Here is a 12,500-nt window from a genome sequence, read left to right on the forward strand (position 1 = left end):
CTTGTTTTAGATTGCTTGGAAAGTTGAGCGTCAGTGAACATGGGCAGAATTTGTGGTGACAGTTAGCAAAACCTCATTTTTCTTTGGTTTCTGCTACAATGCCGATATGCTAGATATGCGGATAATCCTACCAACTTACGTATCTGTCAAAGGAGAAGGGTACATATTATATAGTAGTGTTAAATGCATTTATCATAATTCGCACCATTGGGGATTTTCTTCCAGTGACATTATCTTGATTATTTGCGATTTCTGAATTCTTTTTGTTTCGTTAATTTTATTTTTTTTTGGTTTTGGTTTTTTTATGTTATAGTTTTTCCTTGTTTGCTTGTTTGTTTGTTTTAGGGTGAGGGTGGTTAGATAAGTTTAACTATGAGGACGTTTCAAGAAACGTTCCTTAGGCTTTCGGCCGCGGATCTACTTTCACCAATCAATCATTACGTAGTAAATGCCTAAAAAAACATTGATGGGGTAAAGAACTACTAGGAATGGCTGAAAAATTTTGACGCCTATCAACTAACGCTTAAAAGTAATTATGCAATCACGGTCTGTAATTGAAATCCTTAGTACAAAAAGATGGGCACCCGTAAATATTCATGAACAGCTGAACTGTGTTATGGTGACTCACGTTTTGGCACTTGAATGGTTTAAAGGTCAGTTAAGCATTTTACTGAAACTGATGTTGTCTCCACCAAGATCAAAGACCACGACTTTTTCCTGTGCTGAAGACTTAAGAGACACCTGAAGGGACACTCTTGACAATGATAGCGAGGTACAGGCAGATGTCGAAGATGTCACGTGAATGCATTAAATGGTGCGTTTTTGGCGGCTCTGGATTAGGAGAGGAGCTGTTAAAATTCAAAATAGCAACGGATAGTTAATTATCTATGTCTCGTTTTGTTACTTTTGTCAATTTTGTATCTTTTACGGTTTTGGAGTGGGATTAATGGCCTTGAACACGATTGAGGCAAAGCATTAATGTCATAGGCTTAATGGCTTAACCAGCGATCATTTAAACTTGTAACTAGTAGGCAGTGCATGCAAGAAACGCTTTTGAAATGAATAAGAATTAATAACGATACGATTGATTAACCGCTAACTTTTGAGTGATTGTTGTTTTATGTAAGTGGAAATTTTCTGCTCTGATTTGAGCTTCGCATTAAATTTAAGACTAAATTACACGTGAGTAGGAAGTATATATATTTTAATTTTCTGATCTTTAGGACATGGACATTAATACATTCGAAGATAATGAGACATAATGAACTTTAATGAGGCGACGTGTCAAAGGTACTTTTTCTACTTCTTCTTGAAGAATTAGATTCTTGTTTAGACCGGGTCTATGTGTTTATTGTTTTTAACAAGAGTTGTAATAATCAAGCTGTGTTTTAATCTTGATCAATAATCGTTGCGGTCAAAGAGATGATTTATGACCTTGAACTTGGTGTATGGTTTTTAGAATGGGGAATTAGGGTAAAGTCGTGAAAATTTGGGTAGAAAGCATACCAACTGGCATGCAGGTTGGCAAAACTCAAAAGAATAACACCTGCTATAGAATGGCAATTATTCTTAAAATTTCTTTTTATCGCCTTTGTTTTTACCCTGTTTTGGCTCTATTAGCCAAGGGAAATAACCGCAGAAATACAGATAATTTATTCATATTAATTGTATTCAGTTTTAATTGATTTTCAGTGATTGAAGGGTGTCAAATAAGATATAATCATTTCAAGATTCAGGGAAAAGTGCTGACCGTTTAAACTTATGGTAGATTTGATAAATCATATTTGATTTATGAGAACTTTAAAAATAATTATAATTGCAATGTCCCTGACAGATGAGTACTTATTTGCAGGCCTGGTAACAATTATGACTTGATTTATTATGTAATGAAGTATGATTTAGAATTATTTGACAGTATTTCCATTACAAGAATGAGCCCATAAAATTTTGGTTTATCAGACCTGGAAATAAGTACATGTCATTATTTACCATTGAATCATTTCAAGATTCAGGGAAAAGTGCTGACCGTTTAAACTTATGGTAGATTTGATAAATCATATTTGATTTATGAGAACTTAAAAAATAATTATAATTGCAATGTCCCTGACAGATGAGTACTTATTTGCAGGTCTGGTAACAATTATGTCTTGATTTATTATGTAATGAAGTATGATTTAGGATTATTTGACAGTATTTCCATTACAAGAATGAGCCCATAAAATTTTGGTTTATCAGACCTGGAAATAAGTACATGTCATTATTTACCATTGAATACGTAATTGCTTTGACGTCCGTGTAGCTAATTCAAACACAATCTCATAGTAAAGAAGTTTTGAAATGGACAGATCAGCAGATGTCTTTCATAAAATGATAATATATTATATTCTCTTCTGAACGCTCACTGTCTCATCCCAAATAATTATAGTAGTGTGTTTGTGTGTGTGTGTGTGTGTGTGTGTGTTGGTGTGTGAGAGAGAATATGGGAATGGGGAGGAGAGAGAGAGAGAGAGAGAGAGAGAGAGAGAGAGAGAGAGAGAGAGAGAGAGAGAGAGGGGGGGGGGGGGAGAGATTTTACCCAATATTGAATTTACAAGATTTGAATTCAACCAACTGGCTATGTTTATCTGCACGTGTGTATATGTTATTATCATTATTGCTGTTGTTAATTTTTTCTGTATTGTAGCTGATAAAATTGTTGTTATAAGCGATAATGAATTGTATTTCAATGAAAATTATTGAATATCTATATAATCTAATATGACTAAAATGTCAGTCAGGTTTTACAATGGCGGCAACACGTTTGTGGTCAGATAATCAATATCTACAAGTTATTATCAAATCAGGACCGTTACAATCCTACAATCCATGACTGGCTATCCGTTAATGACATATATATATATATATATATATATATATATATATATATATATATATACGTGTGTGTGTGCATGTGTGTATGTATACAATGATATGTGTATGTGTGTGTCTATATAATTAATATGTATATATATTATGTGTGTGTATTATATATATGTATATATATATTATATATATAATATATATATATATATATATATATATATATATATTACACTCATAATATATATATATATATATATATATATATATATATATATATATATTTTGAATCGTGTTAGATACAACTATGGTACGAATAGTGCTCGACATATAACAATGGAGTGAATTATATATATATATATATATATATATATATATATATATATATATATATATATATATATATATAATATATATATATATGATGACCCTACGCCTCGAAGCGGTATTAAGTCAGGATTTGGAAAACGAAGAAAACCGGTTTTAAAATGGGAATGGTCAAAATTATCAAATTTCAGTTTTTGGTTGTTTCACAAACTACAATCATTTTTCTACATTGTAACGTAATAATTCAACATAGATATTGAGGGTAAGTTATATAAATTCAAAGTTTAAAAAAGCAACTATCAATAATACATTCAAAACGAGAGTTGACTTTCTCTCAGAGAGCAACCATTTCCAAGACTTAGTAATATTAAGTCTTTTCCTCCACCAATACCATGTAAGATACCACCACAAAAGGACTTTTTTTTATCTATCTCAGAGAAAGCATGACTGTTTCCATAATTTCATGGTTCAACCAATAATGAACTTTAAAAACTGTAAACAAGTCTAGGTTTTTCCCTGACAACTTTACAAATGAATGATTCTGATTGGTCAACGCTCATTACATGCGCCTGTTGGCCATTATAATGCCCGGGCAATTTGTCATGACGTGAGCAGGCGTGTGTTACATATGTGTATGTTTGTGCATTTTGATACACACCACGTGCTATTATTTCTTTGTCTAGCTGCATTGGTTAATGATCGAGGTGAATGTCCTTTGTCCCTCTTTCTTTATTCATGAAATTATAGGACATGCTAAGATTTTAATTGGGTGGGGTTCCTGACCTCCCATATTGGGCATGAAGGTACTTACTGTCTTCTATCCCCCTATATCTGTTTTCCTACTAGCTTTTTGTCTTTGTCTTGGAATGAGATTACTTGGTTTTGTCCTGGCCCTGACCGGATACCCTTGGTGAAAGGGGAAACAGATGTATAGTTAGTTTTGGGAGATGATATTTTTTTCCTTGTAAATCATCTCTCTGTTATGTAATGTATTCTGTTTTGTTTATATTATATATGATTTGTAAACATTTGAGTGTATTCCTCTCTGTGGGGACTTGTGCTTGCGTCTGGGTGAGACTTTTATGTGATCTCAAACTAAGTACTTCGATAGTTTGCTCTTGGAATCTACATCTGTTCCCTATTTGATCCAATTCTCCTTTGTCTTACTCTTTCTTGGGTGCTTTAATTGTAATTATAGAACTTATTACTATTCCATTTTCTTCCTTTTTACTGGCGCTGATATGACCTTAATGTGTTGCAATCGCCGTAAAACCCTTTAACCCCCCCCCCCCCCCAAAAAAAAAAAAAAACAAAAAAAAACAAACAAAAAACATAAGACTTTCTTTTTAGACAATCAACAATGTGGTGAATGCTAAGAAAAACTTGAGAGATTCAATAACATGTTTTCATGTAAGTCATTGCACAATAAGCCCCAATCCCTCCTCCTCAAGCTGTCATCTGACTCAAAATGGATACAATGCAATGAGTAATTTGACCAGCCCATTTTTTAAATTGCAATCTCATTGGTCAATATGTTTCCAGTTGATTGACTATGACTTACTTTGAAACAAATAAATGCTTTCATAAACTATCCCTACAATTCTTTGCTCTGCCTCCATCCCTTTCTTCATGTCTACCTCACTCTATCCGTCTCCCTTTTGTTTCTTTCACACATACAAACACACAAACACATACACACACATACACACACACACACACACACACACAAAAACAGTTATACAGTCAGGCTTCAATCTTTACTCTATTTCCCTCCCACCCTCTTAATGCACAAGCAGTCTGTCGCTCTCTCCTACCCCTCTCGCTCCACTTTCTCTCTCTCTCTCTCTCTCTCTCTCTCTCTCTCTCTCTCTCTCTCTCTCTCTCTTTCTTTCTCACTCTCTCACGTGTGTGTGTGTGTGTATGTGTGTGTGTGTGTATTTTACTCTCTCATTCTTTCTATTCCTCTCTCATCCTGTGTCTTGACATTTCTTTCCCTGCCCACCCGGCTTCACATAGTTTCAAAACTGTACTTTGAAATTATAAACCCCTTCTCTAACTTTTAGCATTTTGAAATCGTATTTCCTCTAATAGTAGGGGGAATTAGGCCCAAAAAACCCTTGAATTGTGGAAATCAGGGTTGAAAGCATGAAAATTACATATGTTGTAGAATATGAAAAATCCTATAATTTATTATATAGAACCACTATGAGAGATCAGTATTAGTTGAGATAAAGGTTTTTAAGATAAGAAAATTTTGAAATGGACGACAAAAATTTCTTTCATTTTTATTGTGTAAACATTCGAGGCAAGCCGACCCAAGGTTGTTTTACGTCATCTCCCCTCCTCTTGATTTCTTATATTTCCAAAAGTTCTGCTATAATCATTTTATGTGAGTTAAAACCTATGTCGGTCAAACTTGATGACATTAAAGAGTCGGCATACTACTTAAATTATATAAGAACGCTGTAATTACAACAGACACGAAGAAAGTATTCGTGAAATTGCGCTCACTGGATTAAATTTCATGTTCACCTTCCTGTACTTGCCAATAATAGCTAATCACAAATACTTTAACCTCAAACTATAGCCTCGTTAGTTTTTAAAGTTCATGTTGCCACAGAGTAGGTAGGTTACCACAGAGGCTGCGCTCCTTGATTTCCGTGTAATTGGGTCGCGCATCCGTTAAAACATGTCACGCAGTATCGTCGTATTTGTCATAGTCTGTTTCCGTACATTGTATGTATTAATGCATTGGTTTTAACCACTTTACTCTGCTGCGTGCTTTTGTTATCGTTTTTGTATTCTCTTCACAACACGCATGAAAGATGGAGTTTGAAGATACTGCTCAAAGTTTTCAAGAAAACATTAAAAGATATAATTCAAAGTGGTGCAGTGCTATAAATTGTACAAATTCAAAGATTCGATGTCCTAATTTGTCTTTCTTTTCGTTCCCTCTGGATGCTGAAAGGTACGTTGAGATTTTACTTAGATGTCTACCTTATATCGGTTAGAATTAATTTGTGGCCATTGGTCTCAATATCAATTTATACTGCTGTTGGTGATGACTATGACAAATTATTGTCATTGTGATGGCGAAGGCAAAGAGGAGGGGACACGAACGATGATGATAACAATGATAATCCCGATAATATTGATGGAGATGATGATGATGATGATGATGATGATGATGATGATGATGATGATGAAGATGATGATGATGATGATGATGATGATGATGATGATGATGATGAAGATGATGATGATGATGATGATGACGATGATGATGATGATGATGATGATATTTATGAATTAATAGAATTGAATGGTGATGTTATGAACCTCTGAGGAAGAATTTTGAAAAGAAAGAATTGCTTTCTTATACACTGGAATGCATAGATTGAGTGGTTAAAGCAGTAAATCCCAGGCTTGGAGGTACAGGGTTTGATGAACACAGTTTTATCCATGCGCTTCACGCGACTCAAGTGTTAATGGGTACTGGCCAAGCTAGTAAAGTAATCTGCAATTGACTAGTGGCCGGTCCAGAGGTTAACACATAATTTACCAGTCAGCTTCACGTTTTAGAAACCGGGCTAAGCTCCGGCTAAGGACCTACTTAATTGCTTCTCAGACATTTGACATGTTTTTATTTAACCTAGGTCCCGACGGTGGGTGATCAATTCACGTAGAGCTGATTTAGAGAAGAAATCTTATGAAAAACTGCACAGGGGCAATGTCATCTGCGAAATACATTTTGAACCAAGCTGTTTCAAAGAAACAAAAGGAAAGATGAAATTATTGAAAAAAGATGCTGTCCCATCGGTATTTAGTGTTCCAAATCCTCCACCTAGACAAACACCCTCTCGGCCACCACCTAAAGATCGCACTGCGTTCACACTGTCACCAGCAACTACGTCTCGTGCAGAAATCGATACTCAAGTGAATGATGTCGAGAAAGAAATATGTGAGCCAATGGATGGTCATGTTATTCAGCAAGAGAACAGCTTACTGAAACGAAAGTTATCTTCTGAGAGGACTAAAAGTTGCAGGCTTAAGAAAAAGCTTAAGACAGTGACATCCACCACAGTCTGCGCATCCACTGGACAGAGGAACTCCGTCGATGAGCCACGAATTGATATGAAATGCATTCAGTCAATGCTAAGAGATCACCTCCCTCCAGAAGTGCTTGAATTAGTAATGACGCAAATAAGAACAACACAGGCAAACAGGCATGGAAGAAGGTGGACACCTAGTGAAAAGGCTTTTGCTTTGGCACTCTACAACACAAGCCAAAAGGCATATTCCATGGTAAAAAGGAAACTCTGCCTTCCTTCATCAACTACTCTAACTAGGGCAATGAGGAATATTAATTTAAGGCCAGGTATGTGCGATCTGATGCTCCAAATCTTTAAAATAAAAGTTGCTGGAATGTCTGATTTAAAAAAGATTTGCGCTGTCGCAATAGATGAGATGTCACTGAGGAAATCCCTGAGCTATGATTCCCTGAATGATGAATTTGAAGGACTTGAGGATTTTGGTTCGATTGGAAGAACTCAACAATGCGCCACCGAAGCTCTGGTTGTGATGGTAAGAGGACTTGCATTCACATGGAAGCAACCACTCGCATACTATTTGTCTAATGGACCAACAAAAACTCATGTCCTTCAAACAATTTTGAAAGACATCATCATCAGGATTAGAGATTTAGGTTTGATTCCCAAAGTGTTGATCTGGGACCAAGGCACCAACAATCAAGCGGTTGTTACAAAATTAGGTGTAAATAGGGACAGGCCATATTTCCTCATCAATGATGAAAAGTTATTTGTTATGTTTGACCCCCACATTTGATGAAAAGTATTAGAAATAATCTAAAAAAGAGTGGATTTGCAATGGACGGCAAAATTATTTCATGGAATCATATCCAGATGTTCTTCGAGAAAGATTTAAGATTCCCAATACGAATGGCCCCAAAATTAACAAAAAGGCACATTACTATGCCACCATTTGCAAATCTAAGCGTTAAACTTGCAGTGCAAGTCCTCAGTCACTCTGTTGCTGCAGGGATAACCACCATGGTCCACTACGGCGATCTCCCACCAGAAGCGATGGCAACTGCACAGTTTGTAGAAGAATGCAACAAGCTTTTTGACTGCTTCAACAGTTCGTCTCGCAACGGCAAAACTCCCATGTCCCATGCAATCTCATCTTCAACCGAGCACGTGTCGTTTCTGAGAGACAAACGGATGTGGTTTGACAACATTAAACCTCTCAATAAGAGTGGAAGACTGCCATGCATAGAGGGATGGAAGTTGACAATTACTTGTCTCCTGAATCTATGGGATGACCTTTCAAACAACTTCAACATGTCATTCCTGTTAACAAACCGACTGAATCAGGACTGCTTAGAGAACATGTTTTCGGTAGTTCGAGGCAAAGGCGGACATCGTGTCAATCCAGATTGTCGGGAGTTCCGGTCAGCACTGACCCAGATAATGGTGGATGCAATACTCCTTCCTGGAAAAGGCGGCAATTGTCAAGCAGACTTGGACACATTTCTGTTTAAGCTTGACACCATCACAACAAAGGGAGCCACCCACACAGTCAGGACACGGCTTCATCAAGATATTCCAAGGCTCATCCGACCCTTTGTACAAAATTGCGCAAGTAATTCTGTACTAGGAGTTCCAGAAAAAGACATTGTCGCCTACATTTCGGGATATGTCGCCAAGAAACTCTTAGGAATAGTTTGTGGTTTGTGCAAGACAAATCTCATCCAGGAAAATCCCTTGTCAGACTCGTCTTATTTCATATCAATGAAACAATATCCCGACCTAAAGGAGGGTGGACTAACGATACCATCACCTACTCTGCAACATTGCCTCCAAATCGCCGAAGTCGTATTTCGCGATGGAATCAACTCCTTGCGTGTTGCTACTGGTGTAAGATTCAGGCTGGTCAAAAAAATGGTCGAGGCCACAATGGACATTCCACTTGACTGCAGGAGTGAGAAGAACTGCTCAACGAAATTCCTTTCATTGAACCTCTACACTACTATTAAAGGCTCCATACACGCCCGGATATGATCCTGGTTCAGACCCCGATCAGGCAAACCGGGGTGAAAACGCAATGTGTGTGGCCAAATACCTGGCCGATAAACCTAGGTACGGTCGATCGCTCGCAAAGCCCGCTTTGCTTAATATTTTTCGAGACGATCGGCGATCGGGGGCGTGGCAGTATAAAAAATTGGACAATTTTATTTCGGATTTTCGCTGTTTTGACGTCGGATTCGTGATCAGCGTCGAATTTACAATAGGTTTGATACCAAGAACTATGTTTTTACTCCAAAAATTGATGAAATTAGAAATAAAATTTAATTAATATTGAGGTTATGTGGCCGACAGAACAGTGCTCCTCCCTGTTTTGTGGTATGACTCTCGCTTCCAGATCGGAAGGTTCGGGTTTCGAGACCCGCTCTGCGTGGCGCAGAGTTGAGTCCTTGGAAAATGCTCTTTACTCACATTTTCTCACCGTACTCAGGTGTAAAATGAGTACATGGCCGTTCGTTGAATTTGTTAGGAAAAAATGTCACATCGCCTGACAGGCGTCATGTCTCGTCTTTCAAGTTTAATATTGCTGTTGCCTTGGGACCCTTGTAAAGCGCTTTGAGCACGTGGATATTGCGCCAAATAAATGCTGTGTTATTATTATTTTTTTAATAATATTTTTATAAATGTTGCGCCAGGAAGAGGTAGATGGCAAAAGTTTCGTTCTTGATCATCGTAAAATTTATAAAGGATTTCATACAAAATAAAAAATAGTTTTCATAATGTTCAATGTAATGATATAATAATATGCCAGTTCTTTTTTTTTTTTTCCTCCTCACCCGTTGACGCGACATGACGGTCGACCTTGACACAGACATTTGGGATTGGCAGATGCCAAAAAGCCTTGACTACGTGATGACAGGGGTGGGCAATGTAACCCTGAATTCTAATCTACAAACAACGCCCTCCCCCCCCCCCCAAAAAAAAAAAAGAGCTGTGTGGGTGTGTGTGGTGGCGGTGGTGGTTGGGGGGGGGGGGGGTGCGAATGCGAGTAGTCCCGAGGAGTACCCGTTTAACCTGCCACGGGAACACTGTCGATTTGTTTTATAAATAATAATAATAATAATGATAATAATAATAATAATAATAATAATAATAATAATAATAATAATAATAATAATAATAATAATAATAATAATAATAATAATAATAATAATAATAATGACGATAAGAATGTGTAAAAGTCATTAAGTCTGCGTGTGTGCGTGTGTGTGGTGGCGGGGTTGGGGGGGGGGGGTGCGAATGCGAGTAGTCCCGAGGAGTACCCGTTTAACCTGCCACGGGAACACTGTCGATTTGTTTTATAAATAATAATAATAATAATAATAATAATAATAATAATAATAATAATAATAATAATAATAATAATAATAATAATATAATAATAATAATAATAATAATAATAATAATAATAATAATAATGACGATAAATAACAAATCTTTATTGTCCACAAAATGGAAAAATTTCCGTGGTCTACGTTGCTTTTAAACTTAAATCGGATTGTAAATGTATGGATGTTATGCGTATTGGAAAAATACTCACGACATCTCCATCGGGGTATAACATATTAACACACAAAACTGCAAACGCGAACGTTCATTGTCTGATTGATATAACTTAGTGATAAGTTAATTATAAAATGCTGTCTAAAAGCAATAACAACGGGTTGACTAACGTCAAATTCATTCCTTCTATTGATGCTCTGTGTTAAATTAAAATACTCACAAAGTCCGCCAGCCAGAAATATCACTCCAGCCCAAAGATCTACATGGAACCTTGAACGTTATAGTCTGATATATTTTAATGAGAACTAATCATAAAAATGGGTGTCTAAAAACAATAACAATGAGATGAGTGACGTCAATTTGGTTCCTTCTATAAATAGCCAAGAACTTTACTCACTCCATCCGCTCTCTCCTCCTTCAATACATATGAATCTATTCTCTCATCACTTTTTTGTGCGGCTATGCATGTGATCTTGTGAAATGACACTCGCCTTTGGATCGGACGGTACTGGATTCGAGTCCCGCTCTGAGTGGCGCATAATTGAGTCCTTGGAAAAGGCTCTTTACTCGCATTCTCTCACCTTGTTCACTGTTAAAATGAGTACCTCGCTGTTTACAGCGTCGTCTCTGTCGGGAAACAATTGCAATATCGCTTAACAGTCATGTCTCGTCTAACATGTTTTTATGTTGGCCAAAGACCCTTATAAAGTGATTTGAGCACCTTTATTGAATATAGCGGTATATATAGCGCAAGTAAATTTTTCTCTCTTTCTCTTTCCCTCCCCCCCCTCTCTCTCTCTCTCTCTCTCTCTCTCTCTCTCTCGACATGTTAGATTATTATAGCTATTGCTACATATGATGCGAATATCTTGGACGGTTATTGATGCTATGAGTTTAGGTAAAATGCTCACAACATCCACCAGTCGGAAATAACGTACCGTCACACAAAACTACGAGTAACCTTGAACGTTAAAAGTCTGATTGATATAATTTAGTGAGAACTAATTACCAAAATGACTGCCTTAATACATTAACAAAGAGTGGAATGATGTTAATTTCGTTCCTTCAACAGTCTAATTGATATAATTTAGTGAGAAGTAATCACTATTGTGCGCAAGACGAAAGATAGAATAACAAACAGTAACTGGGATCGTAGCCTCACTATTAAATAAAATTTATTTCTAATTTCACCAATTTTTGGAGTAAACACACAGTTCTTAGTATCAAACCTATTGTAAATTTGACGCTGATCACGAATCCGACGTGAAAACCACGAAAATCCGAAAAAAATTGTCCACTTTTTTATACTGCCACGCCCCCGATCGCCGATCGCCTCAAAAATATATCTCCCCGTATGTGGGCAAAAATCATCTGCGATAAACTCAGGGATCGGGTCACAGCGATAGGTCATCCGTACCGCAATCAGCGGATGTCAGCGTCTATGGGGGGCTTTAGACTACATCATTTCCTGAGATGTCACAACCGTGAGATGGACATTGGTGGCTGCAATAGGGGTATGAAAAGAAAAGCTCTAACGTTTGCACATATGTAGATACTAAGGTAAGACCAAGTAATTCTATTCTTTGCTATTATGCTATGTAAATAACTTATGTCATTTTAAAATCTCATTTTCAGGTCCCCTGTTTTCACAATAATTTCCTCTATTTCACTTTTTTTTTCTTTCTCAATCTATGAAATCTTAACGAG

The sequence above is a fragment of the Berghia stephanieae genome, chromosome 4 (genome assembly GCF_034508935.2).
Source record: "Berghia stephanieae isolate SIO BIC M18660-M18661 chromosome 4, UCSD_Bste_1.3, whole genome shotgun sequence".
Lineage (NCBI taxonomy): Eukaryota > Metazoa > Mollusca > Gastropoda > Nudibranchia > Aeolidiidae > Berghia > Berghia stephanieae.